We start from the raw sequence: 23,038 nt of genomic DNA on the forward strand, positions 1-23,038 counted from the left end.
TGGGCCCCGCCTCCCTCCTGGCTAGCTGGGTGATGCGTGTGTGGCTGGCAGAGAGGCACTGCTGTTGTCACTCCCCCAGCCCTGCTCCTGGGAGTGAGCACAGAGAGCAAGCTGAGGTGGGGGCGGTGGGAAGGCACCGCGATGTGCTGCATGGGGCTCGTGGCACCTGGCACGTCTCTCCCCCTCCCCCGGGTAAGAAGCAAAGTATGGGAAGGCACCAGGGGAGACACTGCTGCCGCTCCACAAGGTGTCCTCCATCCCTGCCCACCTGCCTGCCCGCACGTACATTCTTTCTAAATACCCCTGGGGGTACGTGTACCCCTGGTTGACAACCCCAGCCCTAATGCAAAGTAGAATATGTTTGCTGTGCATTAGCATCACAAAAAAGCATGCACTGCTGCTACCACTCAGTAGTACTAAACTTACAGGAACTAAACAATGAGCCGTAATTGTGGTACATTAATAAATGTGTAGATGTTCCCACATGTATCTACCTCAAAAAGGAAATTGAGCAGCAAGGACATGAAAAGCTTTTTGTCAAAGAAGTAAAAGAGAGTAAAAACTGAATGCGTACATTTATTTGTAGGATTAGACTGTGGTGCATGGGTGGAAATGTAATACAGAAGAGGATAGGAAGCCTTCCTCACCAGCCTTATACAGTAATCATAACTTAGGAAGATAACCAGATAACCAGAAATGCCAAGATGTGATGGGATTGGGAGGTGCAAATTAAACTTATATTTAGAAGTCAAAGAGTAAAGCAGTTCTAGACCTACCTGCATTATGAATCATTTTTACCTATGTTGTTGGAACTGCAATGTAAAGGATGATCCTGTCTATGTTGAAAAGTACAAGCCTCCACTTCCTTGCATCATGTATCCCTACACAAAGTAGGGACAAAAATACTTACCCATCTCAGTCTGTGGCATTATACTCCACCCATTTTTCACTGGTGTAAATGATTGGTGTACATAAATGTTAATACTTTTAGTAAAGGATCATATTTTCTGGTTTAACAAGGTCTAGCTACAGAGCCATTATTACTGTTACTGGTGATGCTGCCAGAGCCAGAACAAAAGGATAGCTGGACTCTTGGATCCCAGTTTGACTCAAAATAACAGAGAATATGAAAAGAACTAGCCCATCCAATATGAAAAGAACCAGCATTCAGAATATACCCAGAACTGGGCATATTTCATAAAGGATCACTGAGAAGCAGCAAATGTGGAAACCATGTTGACAGTTTTAGAGAGGAGCTTTAGAGTACAGTTCAACGTTAAAGGCTTGTGTTGCTCTTCTCTGTTAAAACAAGGGGGCTGCTATGCAGATGTTTTGGGTTTAGTTATTTTGCTGCCTTACGACACTGCATTTTTTCTTGGTTGTAAGCTGCATTGAGTGCAACTAGCAACAGCAGGGTCGAAAAGCTTTACATAATAAGCAGTGGCATAGTTGTTCATGCAAACAAGGTGCTGCAGTACTGAAGTTAGCTGCTTGGTCTTGTTTTCAAGCAAGATGCTAGTCTTAATGCAAACATTATGTAATACATCTCAAATGCAAATGCATCATCCTGTCCCCATAAGTAACGTTATTACCGATAAGAGGACGCTGAAAGCCAAACTTTGTATTGTGATGCTGCTCTGCTTTTATGAGAACTAGAAAACTTGCTATGACACCAAAAACTAAGATAAAAATGTATCTCTTTTCTCTTATGTCTTCCTTGTGGGCTGGATTTGCATCTTGAATCCCCATTCCTAAACAGAGATCTTGATGTGCTAAGTCTTTCGTCATTAATGATGGTATCTATGGCAGAACATTGATTTTAGAAGAGCAGACACGTCAGAAGAGCCTGTGAGATGATACAGTATGTTTAGCAGCTGATGCCTTTCTGCTGATGAAGGACAAGAGCATCTCCAATAGGGTTGCCAACCCTCTCAGATTGGCTGGGAGTCTACCAGAATCAGTATCGCTCTCCTGGTGACTATTGAAACCAATCCGGGAGATTTTAATAGGATATTTTAAGAAAAAAAAAATCTCCCTGAATAGCTTCAGTCAGAGTTGGAAACCCTCATCTCCAACAATGAATGATGGTCTTATTGGTCTTATTTCAGGAATGGTCTTATTCCTGTTTTACTCCTTTTAATTTCCTAAGAAGGTTCCTAGCTGTGCTGGTAGCTTTTGTGATGTAAACACATTCTATCATAAGGATTAGAAACATAAGTGAATTTCCAGTAATTTGCTGGAAGAGCTATGCAAAGACTGGGGTCGTTATTGATTGTACTGTATTTTAACTTGTGTCTGAGAGGTGAAAGGTTCTGCTTTATTATTGCCAAATCTCTGACCATACAGTGCTGTTAACATTGTTTTTGTTTTTGTTTCAATTGGAAAAGAATTGTTCAGAGAGAAATGTTTGCTCAGGCATTTATAATTGTGTTTCAGAAGCTGACAGTTGCAAATAATATCATGAATATTACACGCACACAAACACAAACACATACGCACATATATAAAAATATGCAAATTAAATTTAAATCAGTTGTCATCAGTCAGATCCACAGGCCACTGGTGGGTTACTGGCTGACTTGTGCTGGCGATTACGTGGGTTCTGTCTCGTTTGTGTGCATTTCCATCTGTAACTTTGCATTAAAGAGCCAAAAAGTATTTGCCTTTACTGTATGTAAGCAATTGTTGAGGTTGCCAGAAGGGCATTATGCAGTCACTTGTAGGAGCAGAGATACTCTGAATAATATGAATGGAAGGGAGGTAATCCCCCTTAGAAGCTCTCTACAAGCTGGTTCATATTATGAAGAAAAATCTGAAAATCCCTGATTTAGAAGGTTGAACACAGTATGATGCATGGGAAGAATCACTGTAAAACTGTCTGGAGATGAAACCATCTGTAACCAAAAAAGGCAAAAGGAATCATGATTCGGGTCTGGTCACATCTATTTTCCATCTGCTTTATCACATCAGAGATGGCCACTTGTCTCAGGATCAAGCCAAGAGCTGATCTTTGAAAGTATTCATTGCAAGAAGAATGCCTGAATAAAAATTTCCATTTTCCTAAATATGATACGCTTATTCATGTGAGTCATTCTCTATTGGGGAGGGGTGTAAAAGGAAAATTCTCCACACCATGGAAGTATCCTGTCATTTTGAAGTTTAAGGTCACTAAACAGAAAGCAGAAGGTTACTTATGACAGAAAGGCTTTCTGCAAAGGTTCACGACTCACAGGAGGGAACTGCTGCTTGCTTGAAAGGCCTAAAGAGGCATACAAAGTCAGAGAGGTCCTTCCCAGCAGACTACTTAACAAAGAACTGCCCTCCTTTCTTTGTGTCATACTTATTTAATCCACCATAACTGGACTTTGATGGAAAGAAGAATACTGATGATAGGGCCAACGATCCCTACTGCCTTTTTAACTACTATTTAGAGAAAGCAGTGTTTGTTTAAAGAATGTTGGAGGCATGGGATTTTTGAAAACTATACAATTTAGAGACATAATACTTTAACTTTTTGAAAAGCTACAAAACACATTCCCATAATAAAATATCCTAAAGGGCTAATTTAGCTTCCTTTATGAAGATGGCTATTATTAGAAAGACACATGTATACTCTTTGCTGACAATGAAGTTCTTACACCTCACCTTTTCACTATAAAAATGAATCATGATATATTAAGGAGGAAAAGAGTGCTGCCCTGTGCCTCCTTTACAGACAGCTCTTGTACTTAATTGGCACTGTAAAGAAGATTCTGCATGCTACTGCTGTTAGTTTACCCTAGGTACAGATTTTTTTTATAGTTTAGTTTTATTAGAATTTTTTTGGCAATCATGAGGTTGTTTGTCATAGGTGGTCCTGATTCTAAATCCTTTTATACCAGTGTAAATCAGTATTAACCACATTGACCTGAGTGCACTTGCAGTAATTCCAAGTTAATATAAGAACAGGAATTAGGTCCTTTAAAACAAAACTACAAGGGAAAATATAGCACTTGTCGTTGAAGTCCCATTTTGTTTTCATTAGCTGTTGCTAAATGCAGTCTTGTATCTTGGCAAGAAATGAAATTCATTAGCTTGTATTATGCAGTTTTCTTTTTTCTTTAGAAAAATAGGTTGTTTTCATGATCTGCTTGGAAAATCAGTTTTAAAAGGTTCAGTTCTGTGCATACAGTTGATATTTTTTCCAGCAGAGGGCAAGAAAGTATAACTAATAGAAATGATGCTGTTCTCTCTTACTTTATCCCTAGCAGCTGCATCTGAAATGTTAAACTGTATAGCCTGAGGAAGGAACAAGAAAGCTAAAACCCATCCCTTCTTTAGATCATAATGGGTTTTAAACATGGTCTATAATTCTTCAAGGATTTCCATAGGAAAGACAAAATATAATAAAAGAGCTGGAGAGACCACCAGGACTGCCACCTGGCCCTGGGTGCCTTGTTAGAGCTATGAAAAATATTTTCTTACAGCTTAGTTCTGATTTTGAAGATGTGTGTGTGAAGGCTGTGTACAGTGTCTCTTCAAATCAACTACTCTGCTAGCATGCAGATGCTCATTAGATGTTTAGATGGCTACACTATAGGCTTATGCACCACTGCATATCCAATACACGGTTAATATCCCTGGGGCATGCTATAGATTTTGAATTCAAACATGCAAGGCTTGATTAAACTTCCATTCAAAGTAAATGGCAAAACTGTTATTGACTTCATTTGACACAGGTGTAGTCTGTAGCCTTAGTTATTAAGGTTCAAACAATGCAGTTCTTAATGAGGCAACGCTCCTATGAAATCAGATTTAGATCCTAGAACTTGTTTGTAATTTAGCAGCAAGTATTGAGGCTTATATTAATGTCTCTCAAACTCTTCATTGTCACAATCAAACAGGAAAAAAAATCCATAGCCATAAAGCGAGAGTGGTTGTCACTTCTTCATGAGTATCCCTAAGTCATTAGCAGGACAGTGACTCCGAGGTGGAGCATCTGAGAGTCTGATGGATAAACCCAATATTCAAATTAAACGTCTTGTTGCTTTCTTTGTGGTAACTTCCATTGCTTTTAAAAGTTTGGAATAAAAATCACCTGAGCTGATGAGCAAACGTCTTGAACTTTTTTCTCATTGCTTCCTAATTGGTTAGATGAAATTACTTTTCTTATGCATTAAAGATCTTAGGCTCTGTTCTGATCCCACTCAGTTTGCTGAGAATTTTGTCACTGACTACAGTGGAATGATGATCCTGGAGTACTAAGAAAAACAACATTTGGCATTGGTGCTCAGGTACTGTGTCGCTGTGTTCACAGAGTAAGAAACTAAATAGAACAGAAGTGATTCTAAAAGTGCTAAAGCTTTTACATTTAATAAAAAACAGATGTTTCATATACTTACTTTGGTCTGAGAGAAAATAAAAACGATATTAGCAGAGAATAAGCTATTTTTGGAAAATAATTTGCTGTATTTTCTTGTTTAAAGTGTTCCCAGTCACACTGGAGCAATACAGTATGGATCTAGGAAGAAGCAGTATGTCTTTTGCCATAAATTCAGTATTCTTCATCAGTGAGGTTGTTAGTTATGATTGTACTGCACAAGTCAATAGTTTCCACATGCACATATTAATTCTGACTTAAGCCTCTAATAACAGGTGCTGGTTATAAAGAGAGCAATGTATTTTTTGAGCCCTTGAAGTAAAACTGACATTAAAAATACAGTTAGCTTTGTAGCTATGATCAGCAGAAAAGGTTGTGTAATATCGACATCTTGATGGTACTACTACATTTATTCTCCTTCAGCAATGTTCATATCAAATGTGCCCCGTTTACAAGCTCAACTTGCTATCTGTAGATCAAGCTGTGTTTATTTTTCTGCTTCATATGTTGTCCCCAAGCCTGTGGGTTGTTTACAGTGGAAATATAGATTGATTTCTGGATAAAGACTTGTTAGATTTAGGTTTGAGCACTCCTCAGATTTCTCAGTGCTTTTAAAGTATTTTGGTCATTAAACCACCCCCTTGTTTTCTTGCTGCTCTTACACTATTTTCTCTCTTTGCTGCATATCTTCTAACATCTTTATATTTGTAAAAAAGGAATGTATTATGTCATATACTTACTTTTAACTAACTCCTATATTTTCTCTTCCAAGACAAACTTTTCCCTGTAGAAATCCATCAAACCACAGAAATATTTCCTTGACTTGCAATAAATCAGATCATTGACAACAGTCTAATATTAGGGCTATCATTCTCTATTATGTCCACACTTCATTGAGAAATACTGGATAATGTTGGTTATAAGGAGTTATTTGGCCTTATTTGCTCTTACTTGCTCATATCTGCATAATGAAGCGAGGGAGAGGAAACTACTATGATTTCTGTTACTGGCACATGCTCTATCAGAGTTTACAAGAGCAGAAGCTCTCATGTAGGTAAGATCACCTCTGCCATGCTCTCTGCATATCTTTCTTTTCTCTTACACCAAAGTTAGAACGGTACTGGCCTAGAGACAGCTATGCTGATAGGGGTGGGCAAAATGGTAGAACCAGCCAGCGGCCAGACTCCATTTCCTAGCAGCCCCTGCCTGTGTGGTTGGGGCTGCTGGGAGACCCCAGCAGCAGCTGTTCTGTGATAGCATGAAGCTGGGATTTCCACGAAGACCGGCCCCAGCAGCACTGGCAGGATGCATGGCAGGGTGTGGAGCTGCTCTGGAGCTGAGTTGGGATCTTGCAGGTGTGACAGCGTGGTCCAGAGCTGGGCAGAACCATGATCTGCAGCAGCGGAATGCAGCTCTTCCCCAGCTCCTTGCAGTGGTGACAGTGTGGTCTGGAGCCAGGGCAGTGTCACGATCCACTGCTTGCACGTCCCTGCCAGGGGCATGCAGACTGCAGATTGTGATTTTGCCCTGGCTGTGAACCATGCTGTCACCACCACAAGACCCCAGACCAGCCCTGGAGCAGCATCCCACCTTGTTGTGTGCCCTGCCAGCAGGGTTGGTGCTGGGGGGGACTTGGAAGGCCTGTAGCCACCCTCAAATTCCCCATTGCACCCTGTAGCCACCCTTCCCAGTGGTTCCTCCACTGCTGCTGCCTGTCCTGCACAGGCGGCGGCAGCTGAGCCCACCCCACTTCTGCCTGCAGTATAGCCCTGCCCTCAACCCCCCACCAGGAAGAAGCTGCCACTGCTGCTGCCTGCCAGTGCTGCTGGGGTCGGTCTCCACAGAAACCCCAGCCACACGCTATCACAGTGCACCCTCTATCCGGGTCTCCATGGAAACCACTGCAGCCACGCAGGCAGGGGCTGTTGGGAAATGGAGTCCATGGAGCGGACTTTGCCCACTCCTGTGATAGATGTTTCTCTTACCTATGCTTACCTGTGGGTTTGTCACTCATCTTGGCATACTATAAAACAATACTTTCAGGAACACTCTGAAATGGAGTTGGTTACACAACCTTAAAAATACTTGTACTTTTGCAAAAATTTAACAAAACAAAGTTCTGCTTTCACTGAACATGGCATAAATTCAGAATGGGCATATCTACATGGGCATATTAATGCCCACAAATTAACTCTGGTGCTTATCACACCAAAGTGTATTGCTCTAGGGAGCATGTCTTCATGTATGCTTGGGAATGCAGCATGTCGAGCAGGGGTGGAGCAGTCCTGACTGGCAGGGGGCCCAGTGGTCCTGCCTGCCAGCCCAGGGCTGCTCCCCTCAGCTCAACATGCTGTGGAGGGGCTGGCTGGGGCAGCATCTACCTGTGCACTGTTGCAGAGTTTTTTAGATGCATGACATTTATGTGCAACTAATTAGTCTACTGTGCAGTAAATGTCTTGTGTAGATGTGCAGAGTAATCTCTTGATTGCCCCAGTGGGCAAAATTCAGTTCACACAAGGATTTGTAATGGTGAAAGAAAGTCTTCAGTACAGTGCAAGAGTGAAAGACACTCATACTTGCCTTGCTCAGCCAACTTTTAAAAGTCTCTGTAATTGAATAAAAAATAGATCAGATTGTTTTCTCTCGTTTCTTTTCTTGTTTTTTTTTTATTGTTTTCTCAAGGGCATGCAATAGTTCAGTCTTATATTCTGCACTTTGTGGATAACTGCTGCATCAAGGAACCTCTGAAAGCCATCTGGTGAGTGATATTGTTCTGCCATTTTTTTGGCCTATCATGATGTATCATTTCCCTAAACATAATGCTTGGTTCACCAACTGGGATACTGTTTTACTCAAGTTGTTTTCTTTTTTCTTTTTTTTAAATCCTATCAGATATACAGAACAGGCCACATAGCATGTTTTTCTATAGTATTTTTGATAGTGTTTACCATATGTTCTCTCCAATTTCACAACAAGAACATATGCATATGATTCCCTAGCTCTCTGTTACAACGCCAATGCTTATCTGAGACATCTCTGAAGGATGATGAGTAATATGACAGAATAAAGGTCCTGTGAGGGTAATTAAAACAAATCCAAATGTTTTTCATAGATTTCATAGACATTAGGGCTGGAAGGGACCTCACAAAATCATCAGGTCCAGCCCCCTGCCCAAAGAGTCAGCAGGGGTCAAATGATCCCAGCAAGATAGGCATCCAAGTGTTTCTTAAAGTAGTCCTGAGTAGGTGCCTGCACCACCTCTTGGGGGAGTTTATTCCAAACCCTGGTGACTCAGACAGTAAAGAAATTTTTCCTTATGTCCAGCCTAAAATGGTCTTCCAAGAGTTTGTGACCACTGGACCTAGTCCTCCCGTGGGGTGCTCTGTTGAACAGACATTCTCCCAGTTCCCAGTGCACACCCCTTATATACTTACAGGCTGCCACCAAGTCACCCCTGAGCCTACGGTTCTCCAGGCTGAAGAGTGCCATATCTCTCAGCCTCTCCTCATAAGGCCTGCCCTCTTGTCCTCTAATCATTCACATGGCTCTCCTCTGTACTCTCTTGACCCTCTCCACATTCTTTCTGAATTGGGGAGCCCAGAACAGGACACAGTATTCCAGCTGTTGTCACCAAGGCCAAGTAAAGTGGGAGGATGCATCAGAAGATGCAGGCCAGAATTTTGTTTGGTTTGCTGGCTGTGGTGCCACATTGGTGGCTCATGTTCACCTTGTGGTCAATCATGATCCCCATGGGATGTTTTAAACAGATCTTTTCCTAATAACTTTGAACTGATCTTTTCCTAATAATCTCCAGTAACCTCCTACTAGGGCTGTGCAAAGGTTCAGTAGCTGATTTGATTCGGAGGAGATTCAGCTCAATTCGGGGACTAAATTTCCAAATCCAGATTGAATCAGGAGACCAATTTAAAGCTCCAAATTGATTTGAAGCATCCAAATCAAGTCAGAAAAGATTCAGCAATTCAGCCATAGATTAAACATCTGACACAGTTGCCTCCACCAGAGCCTCCACTCTGAGTGTTGCCACGCCCGTATATGGTCCCCCACCCCCTTCCTGAGTAATGCGACCCCCCCCCCCATCCAGCCCTCTCGCATGCTTCTTCCTCCCTCTTTCCCCCAACCCCAACAGACTTACCAGATAGAGGCAGCTATGTCAGCTGTCTGTTTAGCCTATGGCCGAATCTCCCAAGCAGCCCCAAGTCTTTCAGATCTGATTTGGCTGAATTGACTTGGGACAGTGATTCAAATCTCTGAATCGAATCACTGTCCTCCAAATCGACTGAATCCAAATCCAAAGCAAATCAGACCAACCTCATTACCTTCTACGATCAGGTCACAAAAGCATTGGATGCAGGTGTCATGGTGGATATAGTCTTTCTGGACTTCAGCAAGGCCTTTGACACTGTCTCCTACCCCATTCTCATCAAAAAACTAGGTGACTGTGGCACTGATGCCTACACAGTCAGATGGATTGCAATTTGGCTGAAGGGTCGTACTCAGAGGGTAGTGGTGGATGGGTCTTTTTCGACCTGGAAGGAAGCGGGCAGTGGAGTCCCCCAGGGCTCAGTCCTTGGTCCCGCACTGTTCAATTTCTTTATTAGTGACTTGGACAATGGGGTAAAAAGCAGCCTGTTTAAATTTGCTGATGATACCAAGATTTGGGGTGAGGTGGGCATGCTAGTAGGGAAGGACAGATTATAGCAGGACCTGGACAGGTTACAGGGTGGGCTAATGAAAATAGGATGGGTTTCAATACTGACAAGTGCAGGGTGCTTCACTTGGGCAGTAGGAACCACCAGCACACTTATAAGCTGGAAAACTCCCTTCTTTAGAGCACAGTGGCAGAAAGAGATCTTGGAGTCATTATCGACTCCAAGATGAACATGGGCCGACAATGCGAGGTCACGGTTGGCAGGGCTAACCAGACCTTATCGTGCATCCACAGGTGCATCTCAAGCAGGGCCAAGGAGGTGATCCTCCCCCTCTATGCAACACTGGTCAGGCCACAGCTGGAGTACTGTGTTCAGTTATGGGTGCCGTACTTCAGGAGGGGTGTGGACAGCATTGAGAGGGTCCAGAGGAGGGCCACCCACATGATCCGGGGACAGCAGGGCAGACCCTATGAAGAGAGGCTACAGGACCTTAACCTGTTCAGCCTTTGCAAGAGAAGGCTGAGGGGGGACCTGATGGCCATCTATAAACTCACCAGGGGGCACCAGTAGGGTTTGGGAGAGACCCTGTTCCCCCTAGCATCCCCCAGGGTAACAAGGAATAACGGCCATAAGTTGTTAGAGAGTACGTTTAGACTAGATATCCAAAGGCACTACTTTACAGTCAGGGCGACTAGGATCTGGAACCAACTTCCAAGGGAAGTGGTGATGGCTCCTACCCTGGGGGTCTTTAAGAGAAGGCTTGAGGTCTACCTGTCTGGGATCATTTGAGCCCGGTTTTCTCTCTTGCCCAGGGGAGGGGGTCAGATTTGATGATCTACAAGGTCCCTTCTGACCCTACTTCTATGAATCTATGAATATTTGCCGCTTCACACAGGCCTACCTCCTACCTGTATCTCTAGGCCCCTTGCTTTGTATTTTAGACAGGGTGCATCTACACATGCATTTTACTGCAGAATAGACTAATTAGCTCCACAGTTGCTACATCTACATGAGTGGTGGACTGTGCAGTTGTTACTGTGCAGCCATTTAGTACTTGCATAACTAAGTACTAAATAACTGTACAGTAATTGGCATAACTGCACAGTAGTGTCCTTACATGGTTTTTTTCTGATGCTACTGCTCAGTAGCATCTTATGTAGATATGGCCAGTAAAGTGTCACTATCTACATGTGTGCCAGTTTTAGGCTCAGTAAACTAATTAACTATGCCATAAGATAGTACTGTTGTGGACAGTACAATCTTATGGTGGAATAATTAACTGTGCTGAAACACGTGTCAATGATGACTGAGCAGGGGCCAGCCTCCTGCCTGCGACACGACTCCTGCATCTTCATGCTCTAGTCAGCCACTCTGCCTCCCAACACTAGAAGGCAGAGCCTGGGGATGACCCCCATGCCCTCTGTTGGTCTAGGCTGCTCTGCCTTAGCTCAAATTGATGCTGTCCTGGGCACATGTGTAGATGCTGCACCCAGGAGCAGTTTACTCTGGGGTATGTTGCTTTACTTTAATTTTACATGCAGATGCACCCACACAGTTGTATCTGTATATATCATGGTTGCTTAAGGATCAAGAGCCACCCCTTGTGATTTGAAGATGCAGGAGCTTTGAAGTACCCAAGTGTTTTCCAGCAAATGCAATGTTGGCGCCCCAGTCTTTTGATTGTAGCCTATTGTGTGATGGGTTGAACTGAAAACCCAGAGACATCAAGGAAGTTGCAGTAAGGTAAAAAAAGAGGTGGAGACTTACTGCATGCCCGCTGTTCTGCAGCCGGTGAATCCATGCCCCACACAATAAGTGAAAGCAAAACTATGGTAGCATAGCCCTCTTCTGTTGAGGGAAAAATGGCTATGGTTTAGCATTCTTTTTAGCAGTCTTAAACTTCCTGTGTTTAAGAGTGCATAGGTAAAGAGGGTTTCTTTCTGTTTCCTTCCTCTTTGTATAAGCATCCAAATATGGTTTACTCCATGGGATTTTTGGTCATCTAAGTGCCCATAATACCACTTATGCACAGATTCTTTTCCTGGGCACAAGGCAAAGCACATGTAAGCAGCTAGGCTCAACTCTCTAGTGACACAGACTGAGCATGCACAGTAGCAGCTGAATTGCTATGCACACCCTTTGAGGATGCATGGGAGCCTTAGATATATGAAAATGGAACTGGATAAAACCCATAATTACCAGATATAGCCTCAGAAACAGGAAAGCGGTGTAGGAGGTTGCTCTTTTGCCTCTAGTCCAGAGGGGTTTTGGACTTGGATGTTTCAGACTTCCAAGCACAGTACTCTAGGCATCATGCCCTAAGTCAGTCATTAAGCTACCCCTTCTCCTGTGGTCCACTTGAAGCTGAACTACCACATAACGGTCATTTGATAAAAAGGGTGCAGGGCATTGCATGAGAAGCTTTTTCCTCATTGGGAGCAAGGGTCCTAGCCAAAATCCAGGCCCATTCCCTTTTAGGCCAGCAGCCACCTCACTGAGCTGCGCAGCCTCTGGCTTGTTCTTTCTCTCTTGGCCCCACACACCTACCCTTCATGGCTGCCTAGGGGCCAGCTGCAAAAGGAGCACCAGAGAAGGCAATGATGACTGACCTGTGGCAAGGTGGTAAGAATGCTGTGCTGGGAAGTCTGGTTTGGGGGCCAAGGCACATGACTTATGAGGAGAGGCTGAGGGAAGTGGGCTTATTTGGTTTAGAGAAGAAAAGACCGGGGAAGATTTGATAACAGCCTTTAACTACCTGGAGGGGGGTTCCAAAGAGGATGGAGCTAGACTCTTCTCAGTGGTGGCAGATGACAGAACAAGGAGCAGTGTTCTCAAGTTGCAGCAAGGGAAGTTTAAGTTAGATATTAGGGGGAAAAAAAACAAACAAAACTTTCTCCCTAGGAGGGTGGTGAAACACTGGAATGGGTTACCTAGAGAGGTGGTGGAACTTCATCCTTGGAGATTTTTAAGGCCCAGCTTGACAAAGCCCTGGCTGGAATGATGTAGTTGGGGATGGTCCTACTTTGAGCAGGGGGTTGGACTAGATGACCCCCTGAGGTCCCTTTGAACCATAATTTTCTGTGAGTCTATGCTTCTAAGTCAGGGAGACTTAGCTTCAAATAAACTATATGTGAGGTAAGTGTCCAGTTAAGTGTCTGAATAACTGGGAAAAGATGGTCTTTCTCACTTTATTGCCAGTGCATATGCCTAGCCTGGGCATATACATAGTCATCCACACATACAGGGCTATGTGTCTAGACTGTGTATAAATGGCATTTTTAGCATTTAGATGACTATGTAGATGACCAATCAGGATGCCTAAGTGACAGGAAAGATGCAACTGATATAAGGCAAGTTCCCATTCGTGAGAGCCAGTCTTACGGGTGGGCAATGTGGCTCAGGGTACATTGAGGGTCCATACCTCTCTGCTTCCTGTCCAGATTGTGCCCCATGGCCCTGTTCACCTGCCTCTGCTTTTGCCTCTTCCTGCAGCAACACTACTAACTTGGGGCAGGGTGATGGAAGTTGGCTGGCTGCAGGTCTCAGCGATGATGGGGAATACCTGCTGGATTTAGTGGAGAAGGCAAGCTGTAAGCACTGCTCACCATCCTGCACCCACAACTGGCTCTACAAAAGGGAATCTAACTCAAAGAAAGGGTGCCAAAATACAAGTTTGCACAGGGAGCCGTTTTCCCTAAGGCCAACTCTGCCACTCCTCCCTTTTAATATACTCTAATTTGATTATTTGTCTATGTGTTTCCTACGTTCTTCCTGAGTGTGCAATGTAAGATCTAAGTTATTACCCTTTGAGGTTTTCAAGGCAGCATAATTGAATAATAATGCAGTTTCTGCTGAGGTGTTTTTCAATGAAGAGTAGAACCCCCTTAAGTTTTACAAAAACCTCTTTATGGCACATTTTATTTTAAATTATGTGAATTTGTACGTATTTGTGAAATGTAGCTGTTTCTTTTAAAACTTCTAAATCCTTTACTGTAAGTCAACAAGATCCTCCTCAGTCCTATGATGGTGAAATCAGTAACATTATGTTTTCAAATTACTTGATATGTAACAATATCCACTGAATAAAGATTGTATTTGGTTCAGTAGTTTTCTTACATAGTGTGTGTGAATTTGCAAAGGTCTAAGAATATTTGTTAAGTCTTTGAATGCTTGAAGGTTGATCTGTCCCATACATTAGAGGGATTTACATTGACAAGAAGTTGTATGCTGTTTAGAAAACTTGAATGATAGATTCTCATCTCAGGTTATCTGGTGTGTGACTGAATTCCATCATCTTAAGAACACGTACAAGTAAACAGGCATTCTGCAGGAATGAGTCATGTTATGCTGAAGATACTTTAGTGAGTACAATGAATTTCAGAGTAGAAAAAAACTTTTATGTTTGAAATATAGGGATTTATCACCAAGCATAGTTAAAAATAAGAAAAAGTGACTAAAGAACTGCATGAATAGCCTTTGATAAAGGCTTTATTTGTACAAGAAACACCAATTGTTGGTGTTTGATGCTCTTTTCTATCATGATTTGCCTTTGTGGATGTTTGTACTGGCAAGGGTAATTCACTATTTATGGTATGCAGAATTCATTAACATTAGTCACTGTACTGTGTTTTTTAATCACCAGCAACATGTGTTCCTGGGTACAAATTTGCATCTGTCATACTAATCATTTTGCTGGGGTTTAGTGACTAAGGCACTTTTCTAATGAGTTTAAATGACACCAGTTTAGAAATGAGGAAATCTGATTTTTAATTGATTACATACCTTACCTTTAGATCTATTCCTCTAGGCAAATGTAAATCCAGTGACTGTCATTTCAAACATTTTCAATATGTATCACATTTAGCTAATACTTATGTCCTTATTTTGGATTAGCAATATATTTGGAATAAAAATATAGCAATATAGGAGATAATTTCTAGATGATCTTGCCTATTTAAAGCTTAGAAGCAACGGTTGTGTGCCAATAGATTTCTTATAACTTTATGATACCCTAAATTAATATGGAGAACAGAATAATTTTCTCAGAGTATGAGGAAAGGAGGCATCTATTCAAAGTTATTTACTTCCATAAGTGTTTGTAGCTCTTGATTGGTAGTTCAATATAAAAGAAGAATACACATCTGGCTACATGTTCTTTCTGATAGTCTAAGCAGACAGACCAAGCACTGAACCAGAACCAGCTGTTCTCTCCTTGCAAGGAAGGAGCTTGGCATTACCACATGGTGACAAGGAAAAAGAAACTTGCACTTCTGAAGCTCCTTCTCCATCTGCTCTTTGCATATTAGATATTTCTTGTCCATCTCCAGGGTTTATAACACTGAAGGAAAACTAACAAATAAAATAAACTTCCATCAAAATGTAAAGGACCAAACCCAAACCAATGCTTCAAATAACCTGTCTGTTTGGTAATGCTGTTTAGTTAAACATACTTGGTGCCTTTTTAAAACAAAATGTATTAGCAATATGGAAAATATTAACATTTCATAAAAACATGCAGTTTGATCTTACACCAAATACATATATAGGACTTTTAACAAGAATATAGATTACAATGTTAAATCAGCATTTTTTTCTGGCAGGCACAGCATGTCTAATAAAAAGTGAATCAGAGAAGAATCTTTATTAGTCTTGTTTAATTGGAATAAAATTTTTCCTCCTTTTGTTGGATTTGGGAGCAATACTTTTATATTTTCCATGAAACTTTTTAACATAAAACTATGTTTGGATATTTGACAGAATAAAACATATTAAAAAAACTGGTTTCAAATGAAAGAAGCTAAGCTAGATTGTATTTGGAAAAATGTAAGTTCTGTAACACAAACTATCAAAAACAGTTTCCATAGTCCAAAATATACAGTAGAAAAGGTGTTTTAAATGAGTATTTAATGAGCAATAAGTCACTGAAGCACCAGTTATTGCTGGCACTAGCTGGAAGGAAATGAAAATGAAGTGCTAAAAGTAGAAAGATATCTCTTTTTATGAACTACAACTTTTTGAAAAAAGTAACAGATTACTTTAAAAGTACAGTTTCATTTTTTTAATTATACAAACATGAGGCTTCATAGGCATTTGAAATGGCTGTTTCAACGAAATGGTTGCATGTGTTAGACAATATAAAGATGATAAAACTCAATGGCACCATTTAGTGGTCTGATTTTACAACAAACATTGCAGGATAAATCCATTGAAAGGTGACCATATATTTATTTTTAGTTTTTTGATTCTGTTGCTGTTTGGAAGAATGTATTTTTTATTAGTGGATAAAGTCCTGATGCTCTTTCTGGCAAATTTTCTCTTGTATTAGTATGGTTTATTTACTGATTACAATTTCAAACTTCCTCTCAGGTCATGTTTTTTCTCCTACTTCACCATAGATGAACAGAAGTGCTGCACAACTCCCTAAAATTGTAGGCTTCCAACTATTTGACATTGAATTAAGACCAACATGTAGGAGCCTTTTGCCAAGTAGACTGGTAGTTAAGGCACTTGGCCAGGGTAGTGTCCAGGGCAGGGGAAATCCTGCAGGGTAAGTGCCATGGAAACAGAGAACTAAGAGAGTACCTTACTCAGCATCTCAGGGAGGTGGAGACTACCATGTTAAGGGAGTGTGAGCACTTCTTTCCAGTGACATCTGCACATTTTGCTTTACAGAGTCACTGGAAAAGCTGCATATACAGCACTGGGGACAGAGAGCATGGTGCTTCATCTGCTAAGAAACTCTCTTTCCAGAGGGCTAGAATAGATGGCTCATATTTGGAAATCTTGCTAGTGGAAGTTCCTGCTATGGTACACTGTGGCATTTGTTCGATATGCTCTGTAAAGGTTTCGGAACCTATATTGTAAGTTTCATCTGGGTCTGCCTTTTCAAACCCAGTCATGATCATCTTAAAGAGCTGTACCAGTTGATGTGAAAGGTGTGGTAAAGTTGGGGAAGATTGGAAAAATAGAAATATACTAGATAAAGACAGCCCGGTAGACTTAGTGGCTGATTCCAAATGGAAAGAGTATGTTGTGAGGGCAATATCACAATACCATCCCATTTCAGAACAGTATTCCCTGTATCCAGTTCTACCTACTTGAAAAGTCATAGAGAAGTAGGGCTGGAAGGGACCTCCAGAGGTCATCTAGTCCAACCCTCTGCAAACATCCCTTACAAACCATAAAGTCCTCCATTAGCATCACGGTATGTTTTGTAGACCTAGAGGTAGAGCTAGTAGAGAGGCAACTGTCCTTTAAAGGTCTCAGTTGGTGGAACTTACAGGCAGCAATTACCTTGTAGCAAAACCCCCAGTTTCTTTATTTTTTTTTAAATATATTTATTTTAAAATGCATCCCTTCCCCTTCCCCAATCATTTCTGACTTTTTATCTCCCTCTCTTTTCCCTATAGATAAGTATAAGTAAGCTAAGATGTAGGGTAAGCTTTAAACATTTTTATTTTGGTAGCAAGTTTTTGGTTTTGGATATCCACTGTTGTATATTGTATTATTATTAGGTTTGTATTGATTTTTACTGTTGTATATTGTATTATTATAATTTTTGTATTGATTTTTATTATTTCATATGGATATTGTATGGTTTAGGCCTGTGTTTTTAAGTGAACCAAAGTCATGTCAAGTTTCCATTTTATATGTCAAGCCTCCATCTTCTGTCCTCTGCCTGGGCATCCCATGTTGCAACTGTATGAATCACGTACCCCTCCCATGTAAATTAGTTCCCTGATGAATGAGTGTGATTGGGAATGATTGAAATACAATGGTAGCAGGCCTCTACTAAATGGCCTGTAATGACTGGGCCATCATCTCGCATTGATTCACCCAGGAACCACAGACCTCACCCAGGAACAGAGACAAGACCAGCATTTGAAAGAGAAAAGACCATGCAAAACCAGAAACTCTCATCATTACAGACACCCGAAACGGCACATCCCTACCTGGAGCACACATGCTCATTACGCCAGGGGCTAACCCTTGCCTGGGCATGCCTCCTGTTGTTGTCCCCAAAGGACAGTGAGTTCGTGCCCGGTGCGCTTGTGCCAATAAACACACAGGGGTGAAGGATCCAACTTAACCTTTATTTCCTGCGCAGAAAATGGTGCTTGGCAATCGTTCGCAAAGCAAGCACACCCACCCCAGTGGGCGTCTGCCTTATATAGCTACGTAACAGGTTAAACCTGCTGATGTGATGACATGTATAGCAAGCCCAGCAAGTAACCCCCCTTCCAGCTCCCCCACAAGTAACCCCCCTTCCAGCTCCAGAACTTTGTTGATACAGTCATGTTTTACTGAATCCCAGTCCCTTCCCTATCTTAAATTCCAGCTTCATTCTCTCTCTCTCTCTCAATTCCAGCCCCACCCCTCTCCACTAGTTTCCTGATCTCAATTCCTACATCCTTTTCCCTGTGACTTTCTGCTGCCTTTCTCTGCTTTCCCACTGCCCCTGCTGCCTCTCAGTCTCTTCGGCCGCTTTTCCTGTAATTTTCTGCTGTCCCCCTGCTTCCCACGATCCTATTGCCTTTTCCCTGTGACTTCATGCTGCCTTTCTCTGCTTTGCTGCTGCCCCTGCCGCCTTTCAGTCTCTCGTCCTGCTTTTTCTGTGATTTTCTGCTGTCTGTCTCTCTGTTTTCAGGCCCCCCCCCAGCAGCTTCCCAGACTTCTCTACCTGCCCCGGAGCCATCCTCTGGCTCCCCACACCCAGAGCCCCTCTTTAACACCCACAGTTTCCCTTAGTCCCATTTTTCCCTCTCCCCATCTACCTTTTCAGCTTCCCCATAGCTCTGGCTCCAGACCCAGCCTCTGTGTCAACATGCTTCCCTGTTCTGCCGGCTTTGGGCGCTGTCTTTTAATCAATTAAGATCAATTAACCTAAAGTTACCCCTGAACCTCAGTTCTTCAGCCCAGGCCCCTGTAGTCTACTGGTTCTAATCCGAGTCCTGGTGACTTTCATTTCCAGTAACTTTAACTCCCTACACTTCTACTTTCTTACCTTAACCTTTCCCCAGGTATCCCAAGTACACCAAGCACATGCATATATACACATCACAACACCCAACTTAGGAACTTACCTGTGTGTATGTGTAGTTGGGTGGTGTGTGTGAATTAGTGAACACACACACACACACACACACACACACACATATATATATGCACACACACACACCTATATAGTCATCAGTGTGTGTGTGTGTGTGAGATATAGGAATTAGTAATCCATGTATGTGTACTGGATGTGCAGGTGTTGGTAACTGGTAACTGATTCTTTCTAAATGTGGTGTGTTTAGCATGTATGGGCTTAAATTGGTGATAGGTGTGCATGAACCTAGACTGGTTATTTTGAACATGTGTGTATCTGAGTTGCTAGTGTGTGTGTGTGCATATATATATTATATGTATGTATGTGTGTATATATAGGTATAGGGCAGTGTGCGCATGATATACAAATTAGTGATCTGAGTCTAACTTTTGGGGTGTATAGTGTATGTGCTTGAATTGGTGATATGTATGCATGTGCCTAGGCTGGTCTGGATGTGTATGTGCCTGAGCTGGTAGTGTGTGTGTGTGTATGCACCTAATTTATTTGTGTGTGTTTTGTATATGTGCAATTGTGTCACATCCTCCTGTCTAACAGCGCAATATTGAGATTCTGAGAGTTGGACGGACCCCCCCAGGGTAACAACCTCATTGCTTCAAACCGGGACTCTGTCAGTGTTAGAGAGGAAGCAGAGATGAGTGAGGTGATCATTCATAAATTCTTACTTAGTGCAGTTATAGGAAGGAATTAATGCCCTATTGAATGAGAACCTTAGTGCTTTTTCACATGTTGTTCTGTGAGCTGCTCAAATATTGTTTGGTGTTAGTGCTAGGTTGAGTTTGGGGCAGTCACACTTCAAGGCTAAAAACCTTTTTTGATTGCCCCTCACCTGCACAACTGTGACTTGCCACTAGTGGGCTCACAAACAGGGGCTTGACAAGGAGCTACAGCTGTGAGTTGCCATTACAGGGCTGGTGAGCCAGGACAGGCTTCTATTTTTGCTTAAGATGTGGGTATGTGGGATGGTTTGCAGGGAGTGAGGTGGAAACATGAAGTTGGGAGGTGGAGAGTTAATGGGATGGGGGTAGATAATGAAATGGAGGGTGAAAGGAAATGGGGGTGGGGGGAGGGTGAAGGAAGTCAGCCACCAGGCACATTTACATGAGATGTTTACAGTGGAGTAAACTAATTATCTCTGTAGTAAATGTTGCACGTCTTTATGTGCACCCCTATTAGATTAACTATTAAATTATCTCCATAGCAGGGTACTTCTTGTAAATACAAGTACTTACAAGTGCAGAGTTTTTTACTCCCACAGCAGTGCATGTGTAGACACTGCCCCAGCTGGTGGAGGCACAAGGCGGGGGGCTGCCTGTTGGGTAGCCCATGGTGAAGCACCATCATGCCCCAGTCAGTTCTTCTGTAGCACGTTGAGCTGAGGGGAGCAGCCCTGGGCTGGCAGGCTGACACCCTGGACCCCTTGCCAGGCAGGGCTGCTCTGACTCAGCTCAACGTGCTGTGGTCCTGGGCACATGTGCAAACAGCATGCCCAGGAGCAATAAACTCCAGAGCAATAAGGTCTACTTAAATGCATTAGTCAATGCAAAGCAATAAACTCCACTTAAGCTTCACATTGGATGCATCTACACATGCAATTACAGAAGGTTTTTAAAAAAAAAAAAGAAAGAAATTAAGAGGAGCTAAGTTAAAGAAGGTCGTATGTTTTAATAAATTGGAATTTGGTCTTGGGGTGTGGCAGGTGCTGGTCATGCTTCCCGAGATGGCTGGGAGGTGAAAGTGGTGAGGGAAAACACTTCTGAGGGGATCTACTGCCCCAGGAAGGAAGCCCCAGCTTACGAGGACTCTATCTGGTCCTGTAAATTATCCAGCCCCCGGCCCCACTCTGATTTCACTCCTGGACTTTTTAGTGCCCTGTGACCTGGCTGGCATGTGCTCTTCAGGCTGTTTGCACAGGGTTGCACCCCAGGGTTGGGAGAGGGAGTTGGTTTGGTGCCAGCATCACACCAAGTTCAGGGGATGGAAAGTTTGTCCACACAGAACAGGAGGGTAAGGGAGGGGACACTGCATTTTGGGAAGCTGGATGACTGCAATTTGGGCAGATAATCTGCAGGTAGTGGCCACACATTATAAAACATGAGCTGGTAATACAGATCAGAGATAAATCTGCCCTGGAGTGGTGTAATTTTAAGCTGCCTAAAACGTGTTTAAAACTTAGTTTCAGGTGTTAATATGTGGACAATCTGGGGGTTAAGAGCTTCAGGAACTGCCTATAATTAATGTGTAACAGACCCTTAGAGAGATCCAGGAGCATGTATGTTACATACTGATCCACAAAGCTGTAGGACTTCTAATATAAGTTATAGTTTTCTGGTTCACAAGTAACGGAGTAGATGGATCGCTGACAAAGTTCTGAGGCAGTTTCTAAGCTCTGAAGAGTACAGGGGACCCCAGTTATTTTGAACATGACCTAAAGACTGAGAAATCACTTTTGAATGCAGAAAGGAATAAATTTATACATATAATTAAAAAAAATAATACTATGAACAATTGTATATCAAGTAACGAAGTAAGAAAGTCTATATGAGGAAGAGTATATTTAGTGGCTAAAATCTTGTACTTAAAAGTTAGTATTTGGGATGATTGTCTGTTATTTTTTGTTTATTAAATATTTCTAAGGTTCATATGATACTGAGAGCTGTTAACAACTACTCGTTAGATTGTCACAGACAATTGTCAGAAGCCTTAATTCTGTGAAATGCTTCCTCAAAAATACTGAAAAGCAGATCTATGGTGAAGTTATGAGGTACAGGAAGAAAGTGAACATAATGTTATACATAATATTATCACAGGAAGGATGTGTGTATATTCTGCTGTACAAACACTTGGAGGAAAGAAGCTTTTTAATTCTATGTCTGCATTTTGGTATTTTATATAAGTAAACTCTTTATTTTCTTGGAACCCAGGAGTCATTGTTTGGAGTTTCCATGGCAGCTTTTAAATCTACCTTTAGTGATGTTTTAATTTGCTCGAGCATGCAGTCTATATCGGTCAGTGTTCAAAAACGTTAGTCAGTTGACCTCCTGTGGGACTGAGGGTACAGCTACAGAGCACAATGAAGTTCCATGTAGAAATTCCTGAGCTAGGTCTGAATGGGTACATCTACATGTGCAACTAGAATGTAGCAATAAACTCTGGTGCAGTTTGTGCTGGAGTTTATTGCTTGCAGGCACAGTGGTTACACATATGCCCAGGACCTCTGCTTGTTGAGCTGGGGTGGCGCAGCCCTCACTAGTAGGAGGCACAGAGAGTCAACCTGTCAACCTGGGGTTGCTCTGCCCCAGCTCAGTGTGCTGCAGAGGGGCTGGCTAGGGCATGAGGGTGCTACAGTACAGGGCTAGCCAGCAGGCATCCCTGACACTATAGTACCCTTGTGCCCCAGCCAGCCCTGGTCACCATCTACACACGCCTTTCAGTGCATGTAACTACTCCATTGTAAGATGGTATTTGTCCTGGACAGTACTATCCTACAGAGAAGTTAATTAATTTACTGTGCCCTAATAGAGACACACCTGTAAGTGGTGTCGCTTTACTGCAAGCTAATTAGTCAGCTCCTCAGTATAGTGCATGTGTAGATGCACCCAATGAAAATAAGATTAACTCTGTTAGCTGTTGGGGAGCAGACCGTACTAACATGGTTATACTGCTTCTGGTCCCAAGCTAGTTTATTCAAAGTGTGTATAGCTCTATGTTCCTTGGGTAAATCTGATATCTTTTATTAGGCCAACCCAAATAGTTGGAGAATAGTTATTAAGCAAGCTTTCGGGTTCAAAAACCCTTCGTCAGGCTAAGGAAGTTTCATCAGTTGGTGTGTGCTCTTCCTGGATGGAATTTCATTCATATCAAAAGATATCAAATTCACCCAAGGAACCTTGTCTGCCT

General features: G+C 42.3%; 1 long non-coding RNA gene across 1 annotated transcript; it reads left to right on the plus strand.

The window, feature by feature from the left end:
- The first annotated feature begins 5,175 nt into the window (after positions 1-5,175).
- LOC102376771 lies at positions 5,176-13,642 on the plus strand. Its single transcript, XR_323218.1, has 3 exons — positions 5,176-5,273; positions 8,042-8,117; positions 13,522-13,642. It is a non-coding gene; the product is annotated as an uncharacterized LOC102376771 (long non-coding RNA).
- The last annotated feature ends 9,396 nt before the right edge of the window (positions 13,643-23,038 follow it).

This window comes from Alligator sinensis, unplaced genomic scaffold, assembly GCF_000455745.1.
Source record: "Alligator sinensis unplaced genomic scaffold, ASM45574v1 scaffold46_1, whole genome shotgun sequence".
Lineage (NCBI taxonomy): Eukaryota > Metazoa > Chordata > Crocodylia > Alligatoridae > Alligator > Alligator sinensis.